At 45.2% G+C, this 19,095-nt stretch overlaps 2 pseudogenes; both read right to left on the bottom strand.

The window, feature by feature from the left end:
- Window positions 1-3,237: 3,237 nt before the first annotated feature.
- On the bottom strand, window positions 3,238-6,052 carry LOC118355943 (annotated as a pseudogene).
- Window positions 6,053-6,120: 68 nt separating this feature from the next.
- LOC113925348 lies at window positions 6,121-17,981 on the bottom strand (annotated as a pseudogene).
- Between the last annotated feature and the right edge of the window lie 1,114 nt (window positions 17,982-19,095).

Raw genomic sequence — 19,095 nt, 5'->3', positions numbered from 1 at the left:
GTGAGCAGGGCAGTGACACTGCAAGCCGGTGCACGTGTTTTAGGACCAGCACTCACCGCCCACTGGAAAGAGGAAACTGCAGGAGCTTATGACTACCGTCCAGGGGAGTGGGACCCAGGGCTCCAGTGTGATGTGGGGGCCAGCCTTGTCTGCAGCCCCAGGGAAAGGAGGCAGCTGAGGGACCCGCTTCGCCACTAGGCACGGTGCCCAGGGCCCACGCTACTTTTAGGGCCCATGAAAATGTTTTAATTTACTTTAAAATCAGAAGAAAGAAAGAAGCTTTTAGGTCTAAGAGAGTGTCTTAATACAGAATATTAATATATTCGTCTTTATGCCAATAATCTTTTTTTCCTTTTCTGTCCAACTTAAAGTCAAAGAGAAACTTCCGTGTTGTTGGGAAATGGGCCAACACAGCCTTAAATGACAGTATTTTCTATTTCTACGGAGGAAGGGGCCCCGCAAAGTAACTGCGGCCTGGGGAAGCGCGGGCCTGCACAGGCCTGTAGGGGGCGCCAGAGGCGCGTCCACACGAGCGCGGAGAGGGGCGGCTGCGGGGGCGCCGAAGGGAGTTGGTGCTGGCTCAGGTAGTGACCGAGAGGACCCTGGGGGACCGTCTGAGGGCAGCGCCAGCGCCAGCTCGGAATCGGGGAGGGGAAGCAGACGCTCTCCAAAGGGTGGGGGGCGGGTGCAGAGAAGGACAGGCCGGGAGAGGCCGGGGGGGGGGGGACTGCGGGACTGCCCTCCTGCCTGGGGCCCCCTCCCTGCCCCCCAGTCCCGCCACCCCTCCAGGACCCGGGATCCCCGGCCCCCACACCCACCTGAGGCCCTGGGTGGCTGCCCGTAGGGCGGTGGCTGGGTGACCGTTCCGGACTGTAGGCTGTGCCCAGCGCAGGAACTCTCTAGAACCTGCGTCTAGCACTACAGGGTTTCCAGCCCGGCCCCTGCCCCGGTGTCGTGGTACCCCACCCTCTCCAGCCCTGACCCTGACGCATGGGATGAACCTCCAGCTTTCAATAACGGCGTGTGGACTTACATTAATGCTTAGGCTTTGTGTTCTTTAATCAAAGCTGATCCGATCCCACCCCCTCTTTCCTGCCCCCCCTTTCTTCCATTGCTTCTCCCCAGAGACAATCACTTTAAATGTGTTGCTTGTTTTGGTAATTACCTCCCTTATTTCTTGCTGAAAGGGCATTCTTGAGATATAATTCACAAGCCATACAGTTCACCCCTTGAAAGTGTACAAATCAGTGGCTTTAGTATATTTACAGACTTGTGCAGCCATGACCGCAGTCAGTTTTAGAACATTTTCATTACTGCCCACCCTAACCACTGTGATGTACTTTCTGGGCTCTCTGGATTTGCCTCTTCTACGTATTTCATATGAACAGGATAATATAATATGTGACCTTTTGTGTCTGACATCTCTTAATAATAACCTTGCTCAGTTGTAGGCATTGTCCGTGGACTTACACCAGGGAAGATGAGGATTTAGGGTCTCCTTGGCTCTACACCACACCACAGGTCCCATCACAATTATGACTATGTAAACACTACTCAGCTCTTAATAAACCATAATTATTTTCCCTCTCCTGTAGGATTTTTGTTTTGTTTCTCATGGTCATTTTTTGTTTATTTTTCCTTCTATTTTCTATGTGTTTGTATCTAATTAAATCCAAACTGCCAGTTCCTTAAATCTTGTATTTAATATCTCAGATTCGAGGTATTCTATCAATTTGCTCTTCCTGGAGAAATCTCCCCCTAAGCCTTCCTATCTGCTCAGATGGGGACTACTTGTCCTTTGCCCCCCCCCCCCCCCCCCCCAGCTGTCATCCCGGGAATGCCCCTGTCTCTATTCTGCAGTAAGTCTTTTCCCTGTAGCCAATATCTTCCTCCTGGGTCTCTCTTCATTTTGTTGTATCACATCCTCTCATAGTTTTCTGGGAAATGGAACATAGACAGTAATTTTTAAAAATTTTTGTCTGAAAATGCCCTTATTCTACCTTCAAACTTGATGTAGACTTCTAGGTGGAAATAATTTTCCATCAAAATATAGGAAGTCATTGTTCCATTGCCTCTGGTTTGCTGTGTGTGGTTGTAATTTAAAGTTATTCTTTTCTTTTTCTTTCTTTTTTTTTAGAGGGGAGGGGCAGAGGGAGAGGGAGAGAGAGAATCTCAAGCAGGCTTCATGCCCAGTGGGGAGCCTGAGGCAGGGCTTGATCTCAGGACGCTGAGATCTTGACCTGAGCTAAAATTAGGAGTCAGACACCTAACGGGACTGAGCCACCCAGGCGCCCCCTATATGTGATCTTTTGTAAATAACCTTTATTCTTCTCCCTGGATTTTTACTTTGTCCTGCATGTTCTGAAACATCACACAAATGTGTTTTGGTATGGTCCCATTTTCATCCATTTGTGTCAGGTATGTGATGGGCTCTTTAAATCTGGAAACTCATATTCTGGTTATGGGATATTTTATTGAATTATTTTGTTGATGGTATTCTCTCCATTTGTGTGTGTGTGTGTGTGTTCTCTTTTTGAGAACTTGTTTTATCCAGCTGTTAGGCTTCTAAATTCCTTATTTTTTTCTTTCTTATTTTTCATCTTGTGACTTTTTACTTTACTTTTTGGGAAAGCTCCTCAACTTTACCTTCTGATCCTTCTATTGAGTTTTTATTATTATAGTTTTAATTTTTTTTAATAAAAAAACTAAAGTTTAATAGACATTGAAGGGGTAACAGTCACTTGTAGTCTACATTGAAAAGTAATTTTATTTTTTTAAAGAATTCATTTATTTATTTGAGGTGGGGGGGAGAGCACGAGAGCACAAGCAGGGGGAGTGGCAGGGGGAGTGGCAGGGGGAGTGGCAGAGGGACGGGAGAAGCAGGCCCCCCACTGGGCAGGGAGTCCATCAGTGGGGCCAGATCCCAGGATCCTGGGATCATGACTGGAGCCGAAGGCAAAGGCTCAACTGAGTGAGCTACCCAGGTGCCCGAAAAGGAATTTTAATCATAGCGAAAACAAACTAAAATCAAAGAATTCTATTAAGAAAGAATAAAAATTATAAACATTTAATAACACCTAATATGTAGATACTTAAGATCCTAAACAAAAGTAGTAAAAGGGCCTTGAAATTTTTTCCCAACAATTCATCTCATAAAATCAATTTCTGAATAGCTCATATCCTTTGCTTTGGTGTTTTGTCTGCTATCAACTAAACATTAGCACAGTAGAAAATCACTTATATTCTTTTAAAATGCTTGGCATTATAATGTGATCTCATATCTTTCCTCAAAGTTTGCTCCACGTATTCCACATGTATGCAGATAAACATCCCTGCGCTGTTCCAGCTGTTCGTATTTGGGATTATCCGAAAGCAGACCTGGCATTTAGTCTCGCCAGCAGTTAAATGAGAAATCATGTGCCGTACATGGTCATGTTTTCTGAGGTTTCCTTGATCACAGGTGGAACAAACATTCCCGGCCATGCCTTTGTGCAGTCGCAACTCTTGTTCTCTTAAAAACTGCTTTCCACGTGTCCGACAAATGAACTGTTTTTCCTTAGTATGAACAGTGTAGTGTTCTCTTAAGTCGCCCCTCTGATAAGATCCTTTTCCACGCAGATTACAAAAATGCTTTCGTCTGTGATCTCTTTCGTTTTCTTCATGATGGCACTCTTAAACACATCCTGGTCTAGGCAGCTAGACATGTGTTCAAGCACTAGATTTTCAGTTTCAAAACACTGGCCACAATTAGGACGTTGAAAAGGACAGGCAGAATGTTTAAATAAATAACTGCTTTTTGGGGGATACTGTTTATCTGGAAATGATTGTCCCTAAAGTCATCCAACATTTCCACAGACTTATCTCTTACTTCTGACTGCTCATCAGGATTCTCTTCCATGTCCGTTTTCTCCTCTGTATTTCCTAACCCGTTCCTTGTCAGATCTTGGGGTTCTCCACCCCTTTGAGCATGATCCTGACGCTGCCTCCCCTTAACAAGGACCTGTCCGCATTTCCCACATGCACAGATATGATCAATGTGTTTGGCTAAGTAATGAGATGACAGGTCCTGCTCGGTTATTGTGAATCTGCACGGCTCACAGGATGCATTTTCATATCTTCTTGTACTGGACTGCTGTTGTTAGGGGGCCTCATGTTTTCTAGACCACCTCTTTCATCAGCATTTATCGACATCCGAGGTTTTAGAGTTTTCCTACCACTTTTCTTAATACCAATAACTTCTTCAATGTAGTATCTATGAAATGGCTTTTCAAGTTCATCTAATTCATCGTTGTTAATGGATTCATTACAGTCTTTATCAGTAACTTTAATAGTGTTAAAGTCTTTCAGTTTGTCTGTAGGAATATCTTCTGGCTCCGTCTTGGTAATGGTTCTTTTCCTCTCAGCAGCTCTGCTTTTTTCTTCGCTGGCTAGTTCAGACTCCGCTGTGCTACTCTTTCTGCTCACCATCGTTGAAGTCGAATCAGCAGCAGCCTGGCTGGTGTCTCCTCCGTATTCGTCTGTCTGTGTAGAAAATGCTTTGGAAGGTTCTTTTTCACCACATTCAGCTTTGATAGTACCATCTTTTCCATCTCTAATATCTACTCTTTTGTGATAGGATCTTGTGTTTTGTTACGAATCTCTGTTAGTACAGGTTAGCACAGGCTCACCTAATAATTTTTCACAGCTAAAGCCAAATCCACAACTATCACAGGTAAAACTCTGTCCAAAGTGCCGTGACACATGTTCTTTTGGAGCTGATAATTTGGATGCTGAACTCTTTTTTACATACATCAAATCGTGGTTCGGGAAAATTGCCTAATTGTAAAGACTCCTCATCAAGCTCTTGATTGTGTGGTGTATTTACTGTTGAACTTGGCTCTGCACACCACCTGTTGGCTTCACTGCCATTTCTAGCCACTGTGTCTTACACCAAATATCATTTTTGCTGTTCACTTTGCTAGAAGCAGAAGATGAAAGTTTTGAACCAGAACAATCTGCATCCTGTATGTCTTCTAAGCACTCAGGAACGTTGTACAGCTGTAGGGAGTTCATTGCCACTTTAAACTGCTCAAAACTGGAGGGAGCAGTCATAATTTTACCTAAATACATAAATTGCAAAATGAGATCAGAACACTTGGCACTAATTTTCATGTTGCTGAGATTCATTTGTGCTGAAGGTTCAGGAAAAGCATTCTCAAAGAGGGGCTACAGGCAGCCAGAACAGCTTTACGTGCTTCAAAGTAAATGCCATCGATTGCAGTACCACAGTCACACAGAAAACCCCACTCCCTTTGGTGGTTTAACTGCTGAAGGATGGAGCTGCGTGGCTGGGCTTTGTCATCATCTGTCAATTAGAGACCAGCTGCAGCAGGAACTGGGGCTGTGGAGGTTTTAGGGAGTTTAAGGCAAATTGGCCAGGGGAAAGGCGGGTGGAGGCGAGGGGGCCCTCGAGTTTTAATTTCTAAGACCTCTTCTTTTGTTCTCTCAGTGTTCCTTTTAATTGTTTTTTTAAGATTTTTTTTATTTGACAGAAGAGAGAGACAGCGAGAGAGGGAACACAAGCAGGGGGGAGTGGGAGAGGGAGAAGCAGGCTTCCCGCTGAGCAGGGAGCCCGATGCAGGGCTCCATCCCAGGACCCTGGGACCATGACCTGAGCCGAAGGCAGACGCTTGACGACTGAGCCACCCAGGCGCCCCTCAGTGTTCCCTTTAAAATAGCTCAAAATGCATAATTTGGAAAAGTAACATATAATGATCAATACACAGGTATAATTTTGGGGGGGTTAATTTTTTTTGAAGCAATTCTAGACAAACGAAAATGTTTCAAGAATAAAAAAGAAAAAAAAAACCTCTTGTTTTTAACATTTTACCACCTCTTCTTGGTCACATATCTATCTCTCTATCCCTTCATTAATCAGCTTATTTTTTGATGCATTTCACAGTAAGTTACAGATTATCAGTACACTTCACCCCAAACAATTCATATTGTTACTAGAGTTCAGTGTTTGTTTACATTGTTTTGGAGTAGCATTAATATACAGCAAAATGCTCATATCTTTAGATACTATTTGATGAGTTTTGACAATTGCATGAACCTTTAGCAAGGTACAGATCTATCACTTCAGAACGTTCCCTCAAGTGTGCCGATCCCTGGCTCCATGCTACCCGGAATGGCAAAAGTCGTGGCCCTAGGTCCCCTGAGCTCATCAGGGGCACTCCCAGCATAGACTGGGGAGGGGCCAGGCCTCTCTGGACTGACTGCTAGCCACTGCAGCATGGAGAGGGTCCCATACAGGGCAGACAGGGGCTGCTTGGCTTCCAGATTCCAGGTTGACTGGGGCTACTCAGCTCCATATTCAGGCCACACTCCTGCAGCAGGCCATAGGTGATGGCCAAATCCTCATCCTGGAGTGGGGCAAGGAGCTTGGGTTTGAGGGTGAAGGGGATGTTCCCAGAGTAATTGAAGTTGGGCTCCAGGAAGCTCCTTACCTAAAATAAACAGTATCCGATGTTACAGGTCAGCATTTGAGGTCGGAAAGAGAAAATTTGTCCCCAAGAGGGTCATGCAGGGTAACTGAAAAGGACAAGAGCTTTGGAGTCAAGGGGGCCAGGAGTCATGTCCTGGTCGTGTCCTGTGATCAGTGTGATTGTGGACACATTATTGGAAAATGCTGAGCATTGGTTCCTCAGCTGCAAAATAGTTACGCTAACATTTCCCTTGTAGAATAGCGGCATCTGGAGTTAGATGTGTATACATGTACATACATGTGTGCAATGTGTGTATATGTATATGCATATGTCCGCACACACATACGTACTTATATATATGTATGAGGAGAGAGAAAAGAGAGAGCAATCCCCAAATGGTAACTGTTAGTAAAGCAGGGATATGACTCTGAGCCCCTGAGTTCCCAAACCTGGGTTCCTATATGGCTATTTTAGAACTGGGGGGGGGGTAGGGGGGGAACTCTGCAGGGGTTGCCATGGAAACAGAGACCCTCCTAAGGTAGCCTCATACCCACTGGGTGTGTTTCCCTAGAGGCAGATGTAGCCAGGGATTTCCCAGTTGCCAAAGCAGGATCCTGTCTCCCTTCCTGGCACAAACCTCCATTATCTCTTTTTCCTCAGAGTCATTCTTAACTCTGATTCTTTCACCGTCTTCCCTGGACGTTGGCCGTTGGGGATTTCTCACCAGCTCCTGCTGCTGGAGCAGGATCCTCTTCTTCATGAACTAGGCCAGCAGATCATGTTGGGTGTCACTCAGCGCTGGGAACGGGGACATTTGGGGAAAGAGATTGGTGAAGAGTCATATTTCCTCTCCCCGCTGTGAACTAGGAGACCCCATAAGAGGGTAACTCTGAGGCAGAGGAATAACCCACTGGACTTGAAGGTCAAGTTCCCTGTACTGGAAAGTCCTCCTTCTGTTCTTGGGATGGTCTCCAGGATGCTACATGGCATGGTCCAGAGGATGGGATCCCGAGGCTGGAGCCTGGAATAATCCCACCCACAATGATCTGTTGGATGACCTTAGGTGAGTCACTTTCTAGACCTCAGGCTGGGTCTCTGTTCACACAGTAAATTTATCTCACTAAGCCCTCCAGACTTTGGAGGGGGGTGATGTGTGAGGATGAAGATCATGATATTTGAAGGGCTTTGGAGAGGTGGCATCTAACCCATGGATTTCATGAGGTCTGCAGGTCAAACTTGTGACTTTCCTACATTTCCCCCAAATCACCCTTACCCGTTATGGCTTCAGGGAGGTAAATGATGTGGAATCTTTCCTGGATCCATAGGTCTCTTATGTCCTCTTGCAACTCATTTACGATTTTGCCACCAAAGTCATCCAGAGGATCCCAGGGGATCCCATCCAGCAAGAGGAGACTGGTATTATTGGTAATATGATATTACTAGTACTACAACGAGTATTTCTTTTTTTTTTTGTATTTTATTTATTTTATTTTAATTTTTATTGTTATGTTAATCACCATATATTACCTCATTAGTTTTGGATGTAGTGTTCCATGATTCATTGTTTGTGCATAACACCCAGTGCTCCATGCAGAACGTGCCCTCTTTAATACCCATCACCAGGCTAACCCATCCCCCCACCCTCCTCCCCTCTAGAACCCTCAGTTTGTTTTTCAGAGTCCATCGTCTCTCATGGTTCGTCTCCCCCTCTGACTTACTCCCCTTCACTCTTCCCCTCCTGCTATCTTCTTCTTCTTTTTCTTTTTTCTTAACATATGTTGCATTATTTGTTTCAGAAGTACAGATCTGTGTGATTCGACAGTCTTGCACAATTCACAGCGCTCACCATAGCACATACCCTCCCCAATGTCTATCACCCAGCCACCCCATCCCTCCCACCCCCCCACCACTCCAGCAACACTCAGTTTGTTTCCTGAGATTAAGAATTCCTCATATCAGTGAGGTCATATGATACATGTCTTTCTCTGATTGACTTATTTCACTCAGCATAACACCCTCCAGTTCCATCCACGTCATTGCAAATGGCAAGATCTCATTCCTTTTGATGGCTGCATAATATTCCATTGTGTATATATACCACCTCTTCTTTATCCATTCATCTGTCCATGGACACCTTGGCTCTTTCCACAGTTTGGCTATTGTGGACATTGCTGCTATAAACATTGGGGTGCACGTACCCCTTCGGATCCCTACATTTGTATCTTTGTGGTAAATACCCAGTAGTGCAATTGCTGGATCGAATGGTAGCTCTATTTTCAACTGTTTGAGGAACCTCCATACTGTTTTCCAGAGGGGTTGCACCAGCTTGCATTCGCACCAACAGTGTAGGAGGGTTCCCCTTTCACCACATCCCCGCCAACATCTGTCGTTTCCTGACTTGTTAATTTTAGCCATTCTGACTGGTGTGAGGTGGTATCTCATTGAGGTTTTGATTTGGATTTCCCTGATGCCGAGCGATGTTGAGCACTTTTTCATGTGTCTGTTGGCCATTTGGATGTCTTCTTTGGAAAAATGTCTGTTCATGTCTTCTGCCCATTTCTTGATTGGATTATTTGTTCTTTGGGTGTTGGGTTTGATAAGTTCTTTATAGATTTTGGATACCAGCCCTTTATCTGATATGTCATTTGCAAATATTTTCTCCCATTCTGTCAGTTGTCTTTTGGTTTTGTGGACTGTTTCTTTTGCTGTGCAAAAGCTTTTTATGTCGATGAAATTCCAATAGTTCATTTTTGTCCTTGCTTCCGTTGCCTTTGGCGACGTTTCTAGGAAGAAGTTGCTGCGGCTGAGGTCGAAGAGGTTGCTACCTGTGTTCTCCTTTAGGATTTGGATGGACTCCTGTCTCACGTTTAGGTCTTTCAACCATTTGGAGTCTATTTTTGTGTGTGGTGTAAGGAAATGGTCCAGTTTCATTCTTCTGCATGGGGCTGTCCAATGTTCCCAACACCATTTGTTGAAGAGACTGTCTTTTTTCCATTGGACATTCTTTCCTGCTTTGTCCAAGATGAGTTGACCATAGAGTTGAGGGTCCATTTCTGGGCTCTCGATTCTGTTCCATTGATCTATGTGTCTGTTTTTGTGCCAGTACCATACTGTCTTGATGATGACAGCTTTGTAATAGAGCTGGAAGTCCGGAATTGTGATGCCGCCAGCTTTGCTTTTTCTTTTTTGATATTCCTCTGGCTATTCGGGTCTCTTCTGGTTCCATACAAATTTTAGGATTATTTGTTCGATTTCTTTGAAAAAAGTGGATGGTATTTTGATGGGGATTGCATTGAATGTGTAGATTGCTCTAGGTAGCATTGACATCTTCACAATGTTTGTTCTCTCAATCCATGAGCATGGAACGTTTTTCCATTTCTTTGTGACTTCTTCAATTTCTTTCATGAGTATTTTATAGTTTTCTGAGTACAGATCCTTTGCCTCTTTGGTTAGATTTATTCCTAGGTATCTTATGGTTTTGGGTGCAGTTGTAAATGGGATCGACTCCTTGATTTGTCTCTCTTCTGTCTTGTTGTTGGTGTATAGGAATGCCACTGATTTCTGTGCATTGATTGATATAAAAATATCCTGCTACTTTACTGAATTCCTGTATGAGTTCTAGCAGTTTTGGGGTGGAGTCTTTTGGGTTTTCCACATACAGTATCATATCATCTGCAAAGAGTGAGAGTTTGACGTCCTCTTTGCCGATTTGGATGCCTTTGATTTCTTTTTGTTGTCTGATTGCTGTGGCTAGGACTTCTAATACTATGTTGAATAGCAGTGGTGAGAGTGGACATCCCTGCCGCGTTCCTGACCTTAGGGGAAAAGCTCTCAGCTTTTCCCCATTGAGAATGATATTCGCTGTAGGTTTTTCATAGATGGCTTTTATGATATTGAGGTATGTACCCTCTGTCCCTATACTCTGAAGAGTTTTGATCAAGAAAGGATGCTGTACTTTGTCAAATGCTTTTTCTGCATCTATTGAGAGGATCATATGATTCTTGTTCTTTCTTTTGTTAACGTATTGTATCACATTGATTGATTTGCGGATGTTGAACCAGCCCTGCAGCCCAGGGATAAATCCCACTTGGTCATGGTGAATAATCCTTTTAATGTACTGTTGGATCCTATTGGCTAGTATTTTGGTCAGAATTTTTGCATCCATGTTCATCAAGGATATTGGTCTGTAATTCTCCTTTTTGATGGGGTCTTTGGTTTTGGGATCAAGGTAATGCTGGCCTCATAAAATGAGTTTGGAAGTTTTCCTTCCATTTCTATTTTTTGGAACAGTTTCAGGAGAATAGGTATTAATTCTTCTTTAAATGTCTGATAGAATTCCCCTGGGAAGCCATCTGGCCCTGGGCTTTTGTTTGTTGGGAGATTTTTGATGACTGCTTCAATTTCCTTAGTGGCTATAGGTCTGTTCAGGTTTTCTATTTCTTCCTGGTTCAATTTTGGTAGTTGATACATCTCTAGGAATGCACCCATTTCTTCCAGGCTATCTATTTTGCTGGCATAGAGTTGCTCATAATATGTTCTTATAATTGTTTGTATTTCTTTGGTGTTGATTGTGATCTCTCCTCTTTCATTCCTGATTTTGTTGATTTGAGTCATTTCTCTTTTCTTTTTGATAAGTCTGGCCAGGAGTTTATCAATCTTGTTAATTCTTTCAAAGAACCAGCTCCTAGTTTCATTGATCTGTTCTACTGTCCTTTTGGTTTCTGTTTCATTGATTTCTGCTCTGATCTTTATGATTTCTCTTCTCCTGCTGGGTTTAGGCTTTATTTGCTGTTCTTTCTCCAGCTCCTTTAGGTGTAGGGTTAGGTTGTGTATTTGAGACCTTTCTTGTTTCTTGAGAAAGGCTTGTATTGCTATAGACTTTCCTCTCAGGACTGCCTTTGCTGTATCCCAAAGATTTTGAACAGTTGTGTTTTCATTTTCATTGGTTTCCATGAATTTTTTAATTCTTCTTTAATTTCCTGGTTGACTCATTCATTCTTTAGTAGGATGCTCTTTAACCTCCATGTATTTGAGTTCTTTCCAACTTTCCTCTTGTGATTGAGTTCTAGTTTCAAAGCATTGTGGTCTGAAAATATGCAGGGAATAATCCCAAACTTTTGGTACCGGTTGAGACCTGATTTGTGACCTAGGATGTGATCAATTCTGGAGAATGTTCCATGGGCAGTAGAGAAGAATGTGTATTCCGTTGCTTTGGGATGGAATGTTCTGAATATGTCTGTGAAGTCCATTTGGTCCAGTGTGTCATTTAAAGTCTTTATTTCCTTGTTGATCTTTTGCTTAGATGATCTGTCCATTTCAGTGAGGGGGGTGTTAAAGTCCCCCACTATTATTGTATTGTTGTCAATGTGTTTCTTCGCTTTTGTTATTAATTGCCTTATATACTTGGCTGCTCCCATGTTAGGGGCATAGATATTTACAATTGTTAGATCTTCTTGTTGGATAGACCCTTTAAGTAGGATATAGTGTCCTTCCTCATCTCTTATTACAGTCTTTGTTTTAAAATCTAATGTGTCTGATATAAGGATTGCCACCCCAGCTTTCTTTTGGTGTCCATTAGCATGGTAAATGGTTTTCCACCCCCTCACTTTCAATCTGGGGGTGTCTTTGGGTCTAAAATGAGTCTCTTGCAGACAACATATTGATGGGTCTTGTTTTTTAATCCAATCTGATAGCCTGTGTCTTTTGATTGGGGCATTTAGCCCATTTACATTCAGGGTAACTATTGAAAGGTATGAATTTAGTGCCATTGTATTGGCCTGTAAGGTGACTGTTACTGTATATTGTCTGTGTTCCTTTCTGATCTATGCTGCTTTTAGGCTCTCTCTTTGCTTAGAGGACCCCTTTCAATATTTCTTGGAGGGCTGGTTTCGTGTTTGCAAATTCCTTTAGTTTTTGTTTGTTCCAGAAGCTTTTTATCTCTCCTTCTATTTTCAATGACAGCCTAGCTGGACATAGTATTCTTGGCTGCATATTTTTCTCATTTAGTGCTCTGAAGGTATCTTGCCAGTCCTTTCTGGCCTACCAGGTCTCTGTGGATAGGTCTGTTGCCAATCTAATATTTCTAGAATTGTAGGTTACATATCTCTTCTCCCGAGCTGCTTTCAGGATTTCCTCTTTGTCTCTGAGACTCGTAAGTTTTACTATTAGATGTCGGGGTGTTGACCTATTATTATTGATTTTGAGAGGGGTTCTCTGTGCCTCCTGGATTTTGATGCCTGTTTCCTTCCTCACATTAGGGAAGTTCTCTGCTACAATTTGCTCCAATATACCTTCTGCCCCTCTCTCTCTTTCTTCTTCTTCTGGATCCCAATTATTCTAATGTTGTTTTGTCTTATTGTATCACTTATCTCTCGAATTCTGCCCTCGTGATCCTGTATTTGTTTATCTCTTTTTCTCAGCCTTTTATTTGCCATCATTTGGTCTTCTATATCACTGATTCTCTCTTCTGCCTCATTTATCCTAGCAGTTAGTGCCCCCATTTTTGATTGCACCTCATCAATAGCCTTTTTGATTTCGACTTGGTTAGATTTTAGTTCTTTTCTTTCTCCAGAAAGGGTTTCTCTAATAACTTCCACGCTTTTTTCAAGCCCAGCTAGTATCTTTAAAGTCATGATTCTGAACTCTAGGTGCGACATCCTACTAATGTCCGTATTGAGTAGGTCCCTGGCTGACGGTACTACCTCCTGTTGTTTTTGCTGAGGTGATTTTTTTCATCTTGTCATTTTGTCCAGAGGAGAATAGATGAATGAGAGAACAAAATGCTAACAGGTTAACAACGTCCCCACCAAATATACTGTATACAAATCAGAAAAGACCTGAAACCAGGGGAAAAGAAAGGGAAAGAAAGAAAAAAGAAAGAGAAAAAAAAAAGATAAAAACAAAAACAGAACAATACAAAGAAGCAGAATATGATCAAATATGATCAGGCTAGTGCATAGATCAGTGCCACACACTAGATTTTGGGCGTATTTTGGTCTGTTAGAAAAACGTGCCTCCTAAAATTTTAAAGGAAGAAAGACATATATGTACAAAATAAGGGTTGATACAATGAAGGGATGGAAGATGACTGTAAAGATGAAAATTATAAAAGATTTTATAAAAGGAATTGATAAGTTGTTTGAAAAAAGAAAGATGATTTAAAAAAAAAGAAAAAAAGAAAAAAGGGAGAGAATGTGATCAGGCAGGAGACTAGAACAAAGCCATACACTAGAGATTTAGGGTATATTTTGATCTGTTAGAAGAAACTGTATCTCAAAATTTTAAAGAGAGAACAACTTATATATATATGCCCAAAATAAGGTTAACTACTATGAAGGGATAAAATATGACTCTAAAAATGAAAAATAAAAAATGTTTTTTTTAAAAAAGGGATTGATAACATGTTGGTTGAAAAAGGGAAAAAGAAAAATTAAAAAAAAAACAGTTAACAAAAATTAACTTTGATGAACTAATCCATCATGGTAAAAAAAAGCCATGAATTCTATGTGCCGTATTCCCCTAGCGCTGGAGTTCTCCCGTTCTCCTTGATCGGTAAACTTGGTCTTGGCTTGCTGGCTATTCGTGCTGATCTTCTGGGGGAGGGGCCTGTTGCCGTGGTTCCCAAATGTCTTTGCCGGAGGCGGAATTGCCCCGCCCTTGTAGGTCCGGGCTAAGCAAGCTGCTCGGGTTTGCTCTCAGGAGCTTTTGTTCCCTGCAAGCTCTCCGTACGGCCTTGGAGGACCAGGGCGAAAATGGCGGCCTCCCAATCTCCACCTGGAGGAGCTGAGAACTCGGGGCCCCGCTCCTCAGTGCGCCCCCAGAGAAAAGCAGTCACTCCCGTCTCCCCGGTCTCCGGCCGCACTCCGTGCTCACCCGGCCTGTGACTGAGCGTTGCTATCTCTGGCACCCGACCCCGTGTGGAGTCTCCAAACCCAGCAGATCCCTGTGGTGCGTTCCCGCGCCGCTCCTCCCCGGGGAGGAAGGGGAGTCTCCCCGGCTCTGCTTCTTGCTGGGTCCCTGCTGGAGGAGCAGTGGCCTGTGTCGTGGATCACAGTTTATGGCCACCCCGAACTGAGAGCCCGCGCCTCGGCTCCGTCTCTGCAGCCGGCTTCCCCGCTCCGATACCCGGGAGCTCTGGCGCACTCAGGCACCCCCGGTCTCTCTGTGATCCTGAGGGTCCTGAGACCCCACTGTCCCGCGAGGGTTCCACCCCCCGCTTAGCCACTGGAGCGACGTCCCTCCGCGGAGCCGACTTCTAAAAGGTCCGATTTTGTGCTCCGCGGCTCTAGCACTTGCCAGAAGCGGCCGACGGAGGCCCCCCCCCCCCGCCGTCTATCCTCCTGAATATCGCCTCGGATTCACTTCTCCGCACGTCCTACCTTCCAGTAAGTGGTCGCTTCTCTGTTCAGAGAGTTGTTGCTACTCTCCTGTTCGATCTCCTGTTGAGTTCGTAGGTGTTCAGAATGGTTTGATCCCTATTCAGCTGAATTCCTGAGACCAGCCGAAATCCAGGTCTCCTACTCCTCCGCCATCTTGCTCCGCCCCCTACAATTAGTATTTCTAAGTAATTTTGCCTGTGTCCTTTAAGTCTGTAAGTGATTAATGAAGGTGGGAGGCCAGGGTGCTTTACCTGCGCCAGGGGATTCCTAGCAGCTTCAGTATTCGGGACCGCACTCGCTGGCCCTGTCGTGCCTGGGGCCAGTGTCCTGCATCTCTCGCATCCTCCTCTTTCCCCTGGCATTGCCCCATTCCTCCTCCCCCATGTGCCTTGGTAGCAGTATCTCCTAAACCTGTCCCCGTTACCACTTTTGATCAGCCCTAGGTAGCTGTAGGAGCCCCTCACCTCATCCATGAGGTTCTGCAATGCCTCTCGGTTCCCAAGCATGTTCAGGATCTTATGGAATATGGCATCCTAAGCATCCTTTGAGAGCTGGGCGAGGGCCTCCGTTTCCTGGAAAATCTCCTCATGTAGGTGCTCGAAATCTGCCCTCAGGAATCAGCAACAACGAGAAAATGGGTACAATTCTTTGATTAGAACATTCCTGGGATGATCAGCCCTTCCCCATCAATAGGAGCCCTTTTATCAACCAAAAGCATCTCTGTGGATGGCATGTTTGAGCTCTGGGAATAGGCTAGAAATAACAGACTAGCAAACAGACAATCATAGTGATATGAAATGGGGGGGGCTAGAACACAGGGAGCAGAGATGGGAGATTCTGGAAAGGGGTCATGGGAAGTGGAAGAAAATGACCAGGTGCTCATTTCTTGGACATGTCTGACATAAGTGGATTCTAATGTTGGGCTCTTTGAGATGAGGATCTTAAGTGCCCTGGGCTCAGTTTCTACATCTGTTAAATGGGGTTGTTAAAAGGATAAAAATGAGTTTATGTATGGAAAATGCTTGGGGTAGTACCGGCTGCACATGAGCTGTCCTTCTTACTGTGTAATTCTGCCTGTATTGTCTGTATCCATAGAGAATTAACCAAGGAATTGGGGCACCTGAGTGGCTCAGTCAGTTGGACATCTGCCTTCGGCTCAGGTCATGATCTCAGAGTCCTGGGATTGAGCCCCACATCAGGCTCCCTGCTTAGTGGTAAATCTGCTTCTTCCTCTCCCTTTGCTCCTCCCCCTGCTCATGCTCTCTCTCTCTCTCTCTCCCCTCTCTCTCTTAAATAAATAAGTAAAATATTTTTTTAAAAAAGAATTGAGGAATGGATTCAGTGGCTCTCTGCTTTTGCTATCAGACTTCAGGTGGCCTCAAGATGATCTGAGAGGCCAGTGGAGTGGAAGCTGCAGTGAATAGGCATTTCTGTTTGGTTCACTGCTGTATCCTCAGCGCCAGAATAATGCCTGATGCCCACTAAGTTCTTAATAAATGTTGGTCACAGGCATGCACAAATGAATAAAAGAACGAATAAGCAGAGCTGACCAGAGCATATATTTGGAAGTAGAGCTCGGTTTTCTGAGTTGCATGGAAACTCCAATTTGGGTTCTCGGCTTTGCGGCTCCCTACCCTGGAGGCCCCTTAATTCTCTCTTAATAGACACTCACCTTGCGGGAGGACTCTCCATATTCTTCCTGGAAAGAGAAACGCAAGTGATCATCTCTTTTCTCATGCACGAATTTGCTTTTGAGACACTTTGGAGGGTTCTGTCCTCTACCACTTCCTCTTGCCAAACCTCTTCCTGCCCCAGTCTGGGTCCATCCGTCCATTCCCGTGGCCTTCCTGAACCCTTCCTTTTGCACAAAAACTAGGGCCAGACCCCAGGGCCTTGGTAGCAAAGGCCAGGGCAAGCTGCCCTGCTGACCAGATGTGTGCAGGATGGGACCCTCAGCCTCGCCTCCAGCAAACACATACCTGTTGGGGGGATGGGACCTCTTCTGAGGGTGTCTTTTAAAAGAGAAAATACATCCCCCACCCAAGATTAGCTTCTGAAGACATTCAGTTTCTCTGACCTTCGGCCCCTGACTTCCTTGACCCCCTCTTTTCCATCTGCTCCTGCCCTTTGCCCAGGGGCCAGATCTTCCTGCCTCAGGTAAGGACAGCAGAGGCAATCATGGGGGGTTTTGTGCAAAGTGGTCTCATGGAGGGATACAGTCCCACCTTCCTGCCTCGAAAACCACCCACTCACCTGATGATGGTAGGAAACTCCCAAACCATTTCCCTGGAAAGAGAAACAGAAGTGCTCATTCACAAAGCCTTATTCTCCTCTCCCCTTGCCTCCTCCCCACCGCTCTCCTTCCTCTTCCCAGATTTCTCCTCCTCTTCTTCCTACCCGTGCCCCTCCCCCCCGGATTTCTTACCTCTTCCCACTACTTCAGTTGACTTGGTGCCTAGGCGCATGGAGACCCAGGCAGCACCCCCACAACCCTATCTCAGTGTTCAAAGGAGAAAGGTGACTTTCTTTGTGCCCAGAGGCCTGTGCCAGGGTCAAAGGCAGCGGAAAGGAGGAGGTGGTGGAGGAATCTTGCTGGAAGGGTTTCCCTGTGGGTCTGTGGGGGCTGAGCCCTATGCATGGCTCTTACTGGTGCCAAAAGGGGGTCAGGGCTCAGCAGTATAGGCAGAGAACCTGCCCAGCTCTGGAGCTCACCTTTTGGAAAGGCTTTTTTGTTTGTTTGTTGTTTGCTTTTTGTTTTTAAGATTTTATTTATTTGAGAGAACAGAGCGAGAGAGCACAAACAGGGGTGAGGGGCAGAGGGAGAGGGAGGAGAGGCAGGTTCCCCGCTGAGCAGGGAGCCTGCTGTGGGGCTGGATCCCAGGACCCTGAGATCATGACCCAAGCCGAAGGCAGACGCTTACTTGGCTTATCCACCCAGGCGCCCCTTGGAAAGGTTTTGTGCTTGTCATCTGCGATGAATGTCTGGATGGGAAGAAGTCAGGCCAGGACAGCTGAGGTTATTCCAGCTGGACTCTTTCATATCCCTGCACCTGCAGCCCCAGACTTCCTGCTCCAGGCCAGCTGTGGCAGCTCTTCTCAGTGGGGCCTGGAGACCTCTCCCATCGTAGTCCCCCATGCTGCTGGCTAAAACTCAGAACCCCTGACCTGACTCTGAAGAGGACCCTGGAGCCTGCCTTTTGCATAAGCACCTTGGTTGATCACTGTGCTCTCTGGCATTGGAGAACTGTCCCTGTAAGGTAAAGGTAATTGGCTTTGTCCCTCCTTCTTTGGGTAGGATTGTTTGTGTCTGGTGCCCTTTGTCTTACTCTCTTGAGGTCTCCTCCCTCGCTTGTTTCTGCTCCCAATCCTGCCCCCTTCCTGGGTGATTTCATACTGCATATAAGAAATGCTGAGCCCTGGGATTTGCCCAACACTAGGATTTAAGTGTTGGGCCAGGGACCAGAGCCTGTGAAGGAGGCCCAATAGAAATGATCCCATAAAGGAGATCCCAACGACCAGGGTGTTCTAGTATCTAGGGGAGAGAGAGCTCCAAGGATGGAATAGTCACGTGTGTGTTCTTGGTGACATCCATGGAGTAAATTCACTGGGAGACCGACTTTGGTGGGTTGAGGTGTGAATGCCAGGGAGGGGTGAGTGCACAACGTGTAAATGGTTCTTTAAGGAAGCGGTCTATGAGGGGACAGTGGTTGGGAAGAGGCGGTCACTAGAGGAGACACTCGGGTGAGGGCGTTTATGAGAGGACAGGGACCTGATCTGGTTGTCAGGTCACAGGGAAGGATGACTTTTGTCAGTCATCTCACCACACATTTATCGCTACTTCTCACAGCCACTCTGGAGACGGGCTCATTTCCATCTTATAAACGAGATGGCTGACAGAGTCTGATTTTCTTTGAAATTGCACAGCCAGGGCCGTGACAAGTTACTGAACTGTTCTACACTTATGTTCCTCTCTGATTTGTCATGATGATTACAGTAGTTCATCTAAGTCCAAGGTCTGCTGCCCTGGGCTGCGCTGAAGGTTCCTTCTGGTCCCCGGAAGCCTGGAGTGTGTAAACAGCAAGTCCCACTCGCCCCCTTGTGGACCTGGTGTGACTTTCAGGCGCTGCTGTGAGAGCCTTTAACTTGGTTCAGTTCACGCTTGCCAACACTTATAAAACATGAAGTGTTGTTTTCTCCCCCCTCCCTAAATATATTGCACGTTTTCATTTACCATGAGCTTGATAGCACTA

Source organism: Zalophus californianus, chromosome 4 (genome assembly GCF_009762305.2).
Source record: "Zalophus californianus isolate mZalCal1 chromosome 4, mZalCal1.pri.v2, whole genome shotgun sequence".
Taxonomy (NCBI): Eukaryota; Metazoa; Chordata; class Mammalia; order Carnivora; family Otariidae; genus Zalophus; species Zalophus californianus.
Note: the sequence above shows the minus strand (reverse complement) of the source record. Positions and strands in the feature narration are given on the sequence as shown.